Here is a 9,096-nt window from a genome sequence, read left to right on the forward strand (position 1 = left end):
TAATGTTAAAATGTAAATTTTACCCACAGTACTAGTCTGGGTGCTTTTAGCTTCAAGTATCTGAAAATCCAATTAAAATCGGCTTTAACACTAAGGACAATTATTATCTCACATAACAAGAAACCCAACAACAAGGTAATTCCAGGATCAGTTCATTCAGGGACTCGGTTGTATCTTCAGGGACTCAGATTCCATCCTCATCCTGCTTTGTCATCTCTAACCGTGGAATAGCCTCTTAGACTGCTCCCTCATAGTCCCACAATGGCTGCTATAATTCCAGACATCACAGGCAGGTGACAACGTCCAGGAGCAGGAAAGGGACCTATTATGTCCCTTTTTTTTTTTTGCATGGGCAGGCGCTGGAAATCGAACCCGAGTCTCCAGCATGGCAGGCGAGAACTCTGCCAGCTGAGCCATCGTGGCCTGTCCTATGTCTCTTTTTTAAGAACAAGGATTCCCTTCCTAGAAGGCCTATTTCCCTTCTCCTCTTTCTGACCAGTTGTGCGACCTGCTGCAAGTGATTTGCTCTCTCAGTGTCTCAATGTTCTTATCTGTTGCAATGGGAATCATAATTGTATTTGATTCATAGGAAAGTTGTGAGAGTTGAGAGTGATATGTAAAGCATTTAGAACAGTGCCTGGCACATAACATATGCCACACAAATATTTGCTATTGTTATCTGATAGCCAAAATTGTCTCCATTCCTGGATCTAACCAATTATTGGTCGGATAATGGCTTGGACCAATCAAGAGCCATCCACCAGGGCTTGGAAGGAACTCATGTGTACACTGTGGCTGTTCTGAGGAGAGAGGGCAAAATCGGGGTTAAAAAGGTAAAAAACAGGGGTGGGGATGGAGAATGGGTATTGCGTCTTCCACACTCAAGTTGTTAAAAAAACAAACAAAACCCTTTATCAACATGTGATTTGCATGTGTTCTATTTAAAAAATTTTTTATTTTTAAATTTCATTTCAAAATAATTTCAGATTTACAAAAATGTTGCAAAAAAAAATACAAACAAGTCCCACGTACCTATTACCTAGCTTCCCTTAACGTTAATATCTTACCTAACTAGGGTATTACTATCAAAACTAGGAAAATTTAAAGAAAAACTATATTCTACTTTCTGTCTCTATGAGTGTGCATATTCTAATGCTTTCATATAAGTGTAATCATAAAATGTCGCGCTCTTTTTCTGGTCCAGGATCCAATTCTGGATCACACATTGCGTTGGTTCTAATTATAAACATCATTTTTAAAGCTGCAGAGGTCCGCAGAATGTGGCTCCTCCCTTATTGCCCGGGCTCTAGGTTGTTGATAGAGTCTAACTCATTATGGTCAACTCGGGGCTGGAAATCTTTGGACTTTGTGTATTTTTTAGATGATACCTTTGGGGCAGATCTTTAAATCAGCATTACTGGGTCAAAGAATATAAAGAATGATTAAGACCTTGATGCATATTGGCAATTGCTTTCTAGAAAATTGTACAAATTGATACCCCACAAGCAATGTATGAATACTCACATCCCCATATTAGAATCCTTCAGAATTTTATTCTTGTTTATAATCTTTGATATTTTGATTGGTAAAGATTATATCTTATTGTTTAACTGGCATTTACTTGAGTCCTTTTTTTTTAATTTAAACTTTTTACTTTGAAATAATTTCAGACTTAGAAGATAAATGCAAAAATACAGAACTCATCCAGAGAACTCCCGAACACCCTCCCCAAATACCTGGATCCACCAATTGTAACATTTTGCCACATTTGCCATACCATTCGTACCATTCTATCTATCTGTCCATCTACCATCTTTTCCTTCTCCTTCTTTCTCTCCCCCCTTCCTATTATTTTCTGAACATTTGAGAATAGGTTGTCTACATCATGCACCTGAACACATAGTACTTCTATGTGCATTTCCTACAAACAAGGATATTCACTTATGTAACCACCTTAAGTACAGTTATCGGGTTCGAGGAATTTAACATGGATACAAAACTTACAGTCCATACTCCAATTTTTTCATATGTCCTTTTGAGACTTTTCTTCTCCAGTCCTAGAGCCCATCAGTGTCATATATTGCATTTATTATTATCTCTTTAGTTTCTCTCCTTTTTAAAAAAATTGCGGAAACATATATACAACACAAATCTTCCATCCTTGTCCTTCCCAAGCTTACCATTCAGTGGGATTAATCACATTCACAACATCGCAGTATCCTCACCACCATCCATTACTAGAATACTCCCATCACTCCAAACAGGAACCCTACATCCATTATGTATTAACTCGACATGCTCCCAGCCATCTACCCTGGTAAGCTGTGTTCTGCTTTGTCTCTAAGAGTTTGCATATTCTAATACCTTCATGTAAGTGTAATCACACAATATCTGCTCTTTGTGTCTGAGTTACTTCGCTCAACATGATGACTTCAAGTTTCATCTGTATAATAGCGTGTATCAGAACTTCATTCCTTTTTTAAGACTGAGTAATATTCCATTGCATGAGCATATGCCACATTTTGTTTATCCATTCATTTTTCTTGATTCTTTTGAAATTCAACATTTGTGCTTATTTATTAGTCATCTATCCCTTTATTATTTGGAGTCTGTGTTTTTATTTAAGGTTGTTATATAGTAAGTACTTTAACTCTTTGACACATTTGAAGCAAATATTTTTCCAACTTTTATTTGTTTTTAACAATGTTTCTTTTAACATATAGAAAGTTTAAAGCTTTTAAAATAGCCAAACAGAGCAATTCTTTCTCTTTTTATGCCTTCAGTTGCTTTTTGTCTGCGTTTAAAAGCTGTATGCATAATATAGAAATTAGAAAAATCCTTTATTGCCTTAGGAAGTTCTCTGCTAGAAATTAAACACATGTTTAATTTCATTTTCTTCCAATTTTGTATGATTTAATTTTATAGTCAATATTTTAATTTGCCTGGAATTTATTTTGGTGTATCTGAGGCACAGGCCTAAACTGCTCCTTTTCAAATAGTCAGTTATCTAAGCACCATGTCTTTCCAGCACCATTAATGACTTATCTTTTTCTTTTCCACTGTCTCTGTCAGCTATTGCTGCAAAATACTGCATAACAAACTAACCCGAAACTCATAGACGTCAACAATAAGCATTTACTTCTCACTCACACTTCTGCGGGCAGGCTGCATTTCAGCTGATCTAGGCTGGGCTCCTCTGGACTGGGCTGAGCTGACTTTCGATATGTGAGTGGAATTACAGGTCTGCTCCAACTGGTGTTCATCCTCCTTAGACCAGCAACTCAATGAGGGATATTCTCATGATGAAAGGCATAAATACAGAAACCAAGTTCAAGTGCAATGGCACATTTACAGCTCTGCTTATATCACATCTGCTAACATTCCACTGGTCAAAGTAAGTCATAAAGTCAGTCCACCATCAAATATATGTGAGGACATATATTTCACTTCCATTGATACGCATGGTGAAAGGTGTGCTTAGAAGGAGAGATGAAGAATTGAGAACCAAAATGTAATCTACTATACTCAATGAGATAGCCTTTCAAGAAACTGGGTTATGGGCAGGCCACGGTGGCTCAGCAGGCAGAGTTCTTGCCGGCCAGGCCAGAGACCCGGGTTCGATTCCCGTTGTCTGCCCATGCAAAACAAAACAAAGCTAAGTTGTGTTAAGACAATGACAGAATCAAATTTAGAAGGGGATCCAAAGTCAAGGGAGGTTTTTAAGGCAGAGAGATGCTTAAGTTTGCTTATATGGTGAGGGAAAGTAGTGGCTAGAGGAGAAAGTGCTTGAATATATGAGCAGGAAGGACTAATGGCATTTCCTCCAAAAATTTGTATGTAAGTAGAAAAATTTGTAGTGGGGTGAATGGGCACAGAGATGTTTTTTCCCAAGAAGGATGTTTGCTGAAATCAAAGAAATGGAGCTGGGGCTTAAGGCTTAGAATAACAATTATGGACAATGAGAACAAAACAAAAACACTACCAAGCACTGGTGTTGGGGGCCCCAGTGAAGCCTGAATTGTAGTGGCACCAATTCACACAGAATGGCAGTTTTCTCTGGCCCTGTCCATGAGGTTAAAGAAGAAAAAGTAGACTGTCAATTTGGAACAAGTAGGGCTTGAGGTTGGCAAGCCAAGGATGTTGGAGGGACCAGGGGTGAAGAAGTTGCCAGCTAATGAGCAGTTCAAGGGATTGAGCCAAATTCTGACCCGAGAGAAAAAATATGGGCAAGAAGGGCTGGAGGGCTGGAAGAAAACAAGTGCTTTGAGGGACTAGAGATGGAGAACCATGTGTAGTGGAGATGAGGGGACAGAGGGATGGAGACTGGCACTTGGGATTTCTGAGATGGAGGAGTTCCAAGTAAATCCAGGGTGTGGCCATGTGAACAGGCTGCTGAATGGCAGTGAAGGCCATGGAACTGAGGTCAAGAACTGAGGCCAAGTCAGTGTGGAAAATGTACACTCCTGGACCCCATCCAAACCTACTGAATCTGAATCGCTGGGGCAAGAACCCAGAATTCTGCATTTTAACAAGCTCCCTGAATGATTCTTAGACCTCCTAAAGTTGAAAATTGCTGAGCTAAGATGTTGAATGAGCCATGCCTATTGGAATTACCTGATGGTAGGAATCAAGCAGGATGTCTACAGAAAAAATGGGCTGAATTAGCAGGTGGAACTGGTGGGGAAAGGTGAAAGAATAATGGGTTTTGATCTGGAATGGAACTAGTATGTTCATTTCTAGCCCATAGATGTGACAATCTAGGAAGTTGAAGGTTTCCCCCCAGAAGGCAAGACAGTGGGAAGGATGTGGGGGGAGATAAAAGAAGGATCTTTTTCAGTTGGGACAGAGCAGAGTGGGTGTTATGGGAAAAAGCAGAGGATGTGGGGAGCAGAAATTTATTCCCAACCAAGCCAGCCTTCCAGAGTAATCAGGGCAGAAGCTTGGAGGGAAGTCCACAATGGGTGGTGAGCTCGGGGAGGCACAGCAGATGAGGGCAGACTGATGTGAATGGGGCTGGGCTGACCAGGAGCCAGAGTATCCCAGCTACAATCTCTGCATTGGGTTAATTGTTCTAAATGCACTAACTTTTCCACCCTGATCCAACAAGATGTTTCTTTTCCCTAATATCCAAACAGCTCCAACCATCTCATGATCGTGTCATCATCACCATCTTCATCATTATCATCGTCATCATTACGAATGGTTTCCTGAACAACAACCAAGCACCAGGCATCCAGCTCGAACTACCATACAAAGACGAATGATACAAAGATGAAGACAGGCTCTCCATCCTAAGGAAACTCCAGTTGAAATATCAGGGACAGGAAGCCTGGGCTGGCAGGTAGAATAAGGGGCAGATACCAGAAGCCCCAGGGAACCTGGAAGGGACTTTGTTCTTTGTGCTAAACTCTAAGGCATATCACAGTCTGACCTGCAGGACAGCTAGCACCTGGCCCAGGCTATTCATGGGTCTCTCTGAACCAAGTCACAGAGGCAAACTTAGCCTCAGCAGAGTCCCCAAAGCTACTCAGGAGAGGAGACTATGGCCAAAGACCTGGAGTGTAGGGTTCCTTGGATGCGGCTCTCCTAGGCAGGTGTGAAGGAGCAGGTGGACTTCCTCAACACTATGAACTTCAGGCAGCCCTCAGGCTTGTTCTGACTCCCTGCTCACAAACCACCCTCCTGAGCTGGGTTTGGCTTCCATATGACTCTCCTGAAGGGGCAGAGCCCACCGGTCAGCACAAAAGGGTCCTGTCTCCTTATAGTCACAGTGCTCTGGGGCATAGATAAATTGTCACCCATCCATTCTTTGTTTCTATCATTCATTCATTTGTTCAGCAAACACTTAAGTGGGCACCTGCTTTGTGCCAGGTGCTGTGTGTGCGAGGTCCTGAGAGGATAATGGTGCAAGAGAGACAGGCCCTCCCTGACCTGATGGGGTTTACACTCAAGTAAGACAGCAGACAGGAGACACAAAATAATGTCAGATTGTGAAAAGCACCATGGAAGGAAGTGGAGTAATGTAACAGAGAGTGGACGGGGGACACAGGCTACTTTAGATGGGGTGGTCATCAAAGGCCTCTCAGAGGGCAGTGGCGTTTTCTTCTTTAATTTGATGTATGACTTATATATAGTGAAGCGCATACATCTTCAGTGTACAGCTTGATGTGTTTACATTTGCCTACATCAGAGTTTCTCATCCTTGGCACTACTGAGCACCGGATAATTTTCTGTAGTGGGGGCTGTCCTGTGCATTGTAGGATATTTAACAGCATCCCTGGCCTCTACCCACTAGATGCCAGTAGCAACCTCCATCCAGTTGTGGCCTTCAAATGTTCCAGCTGAGAGTCACTGGCATATGTCCATGTAGCCACCACTCAGCTCAAGATACAGGTCGTTTCCAGCACAGAGCAATGGCATTTGAGTTGAGACCCAAAAGACAAGAAGCTGCTCCTGTCAAAGAACTGAGGAAGAGGGTTCCAGGTGGAGAGCTGAAAAGCGTATGCCCTGAGGTGGGAATAAGCTCAGATCTTTGCAGGAACAGGGTGGCTGGTCTGTGGTTGCGAGGGGAACAATGACATCCAAGGAAGCTGAGGGTATAGGCTTGGGCTCAATCAGGCAGGGGCTGTGTGGGCTGTGGTTAGGAGTTTGATATTTCAAAGAACAGTTGGGAGGATTTAATATGTGTCTGGCACCGAGCCAGACACTGAGGATGTGAAGATGAATAGATTAAATCATAGTCCCTAACTTAAGGAAGACAGTAAACCTTATCAAGACTCTGGGATAGACATGTCAACAAAAAGTTACAAAAAGGTATCGCACTGAATGTGAGAAGCATGTGCAGAACCCCACACTGGCACAGAGGAAGACATGCCTATGCCCATACAGAGGATGGGACAGTTCAGGGAGAGCTTTCTTGAAGAGAGAATACATGATCTGAGTCTTTGAGGTTCAAAGGATGAATGGGACTCCAGGCAGAAGGCACAGCACATGCAAAAGCATGGGAGTGTGACACAATACGATAGGTTCAGGTAACTCCAATAGTTTGGTGCTATAAGGTATAAAGTGCAGGAGAAGGGTGAATTATGGGGCATCAGTCGACACTGGCACAGAAGATTCTCATAGGAGGGGATGTGAAAGTAAAGTAGAGTTGGAGCAGGTGTTGGAAGCCTTCCAGAATAGTCCAGGGGAGGGCGGATGGCTTCCTGAGCCTGCAGGAGTACCCCAAAGCATCCACTCCCCATTCCTTATCCCCAGCCCTGCCCTTGCTCCATATCCTTCATAACACACATCTCGGATTTATCATCTATAATCTTGTTAATGTGTGTGCATGTGGACTGAGATTTAGGATTCAGTCATCTAAGCATTTTCTGCAGGCTCATGCCTGAGCCTGCATTTCCTGTTTCAGATTACAGGGACTGAGTTTTTAAATTTCTCAATATAATGCCTGGTATAGCCTCACCTACAGAAAAGTATGTTCACAATGACTTTCAATGATGCTCCATAGTTCTTCACTTTGCATGTACAGACACAGATGCAGATATACAAACTCCCCAGTCCTGAAAGGGCCTTCTGCAAGTTGGTTTATCAGGCTTCACCCCTTTGGGCTTCCTCCACTGCACACACAGGTGGGAAATAGAATGGCAGAAGTTTACATCAATTCCATTTGATCCTGTTTACTTGGAACCCTCTTGTGTCAGGCACTGGTTTGGGCTGAAATTGCAGAAGCTGAATGATGGGGTAAGGAAACAGAAGGCACAGGCTGCGGGTTCTGTCTCTAATGATGTGCCTACATTAGAGAAATTTCATGTCTGCCTGTGTTTTCTGGGTTAAACTCCAGGAATAGGCATTGGGATTACAATTCAGTTTGGGGATAGTTTTACCTACCTCTTGGCTTTTGTTTGGGGGTGGAGGGCAGGTAGCCGATGCATTGCATATAATCATCCTGTACTTAATATACTCTCCACACAGAGGACTCAACCCTAGATCCAAATATCTAATCAGATTATACCGGAAGGAGTGAGAAAATGTGGGATTTGGAATTCAGGTTTTCTAGCTTCTCTCAGGCCAGAGCACAGGAGGCAGGGAAAAACCAAGGGCCTTGCCTCACCTTCTTCCCTCCCAGTGGCCAAGAGAGTGAACCTCACTATTTGCAGCGTTTCCTTCCCTTCCTGTGCTGCCAGAAGAGCCCAGCCCTGACTCCTGTGTCCTAAATCTGTAGATTTCACCCTGCCTGCCCCTACACCTACTCCCTTCCCACGATCCTGACAACTTCTGGAACCCATCAGGAAGACAGAGTGACAGGGGTGGCAGTGTGGTGGGTTCTGTGGAAATCGACTTGGCCACAGAATCGGGAGATCCGGGTCCTTGTCCTGTCTCTGCAACCCATTTGCTGCATAACTTGGTGAAGCCACTCTGCCTGAACCTCCCGTGGCCTCTCCTCATCCTTCAGGTCAGGGCTTAAATGTCACCTGCTCAGGCAGGTCCTCGCCATCTAAACTGATCCTCTGGCCTCCATATCATCGGCCTCTCTGTTTGCTTTCTTCATAGCACCACAATTATTTGTTTTTTTTTTGGTTTGTCTCCCCACTGGATTCTAGACTGTAGGCTCCAGGAATGTATGGACCCTTATCATGTTCAGAGCCTAGCACAATGCCTGGTTCCTAGAAGGAACTAGAAAAGTAACGTAGGAATGAACAGATGAGAGAATGAATGGCAGCCGACCCAGGAAAAAGCAAGTTCCCGCTAGGACGACCCTGGACGAGGAAGGTGGGAGGGCGTTGGGGTGCAGGCTGGGCACAGGCGATTGTGGGCAGGGATTAGCGCAGCTGCGAAACCCTTCCCAGCCCCGCCTCCTGGCCCGGCGGCAGTGCACCGGGGCAGCCTGGTGGCTTTGACAGCGAGCGCCCGGCCGGGGGCAGCGAGGGGGCGGGGCCGAACGCGAGTCAATGGTCGGGGCGGGGCCGGAACGCCCCCGACGCCCCCAGCCTGTCGGCGCAGGGGGCGGGGCCGCAACCCCGCGGATTCCCCGCGTGGGGCCAGGGCACGACCGTCGCCTAGCAACGCGCAGCCCCGCCCCCCCGGCCTGCCGCGGGC

The sequence above is a fragment of the Tamandua tetradactyla genome, chromosome 3, assembly GCF_023851605.1.
Source record: "Tamandua tetradactyla isolate mTamTet1 chromosome 3, mTamTet1.pri, whole genome shotgun sequence".
Classification (NCBI taxonomy): Eukaryota; Metazoa; Chordata; class Mammalia; order Pilosa; family Myrmecophagidae; genus Tamandua; species Tamandua tetradactyla.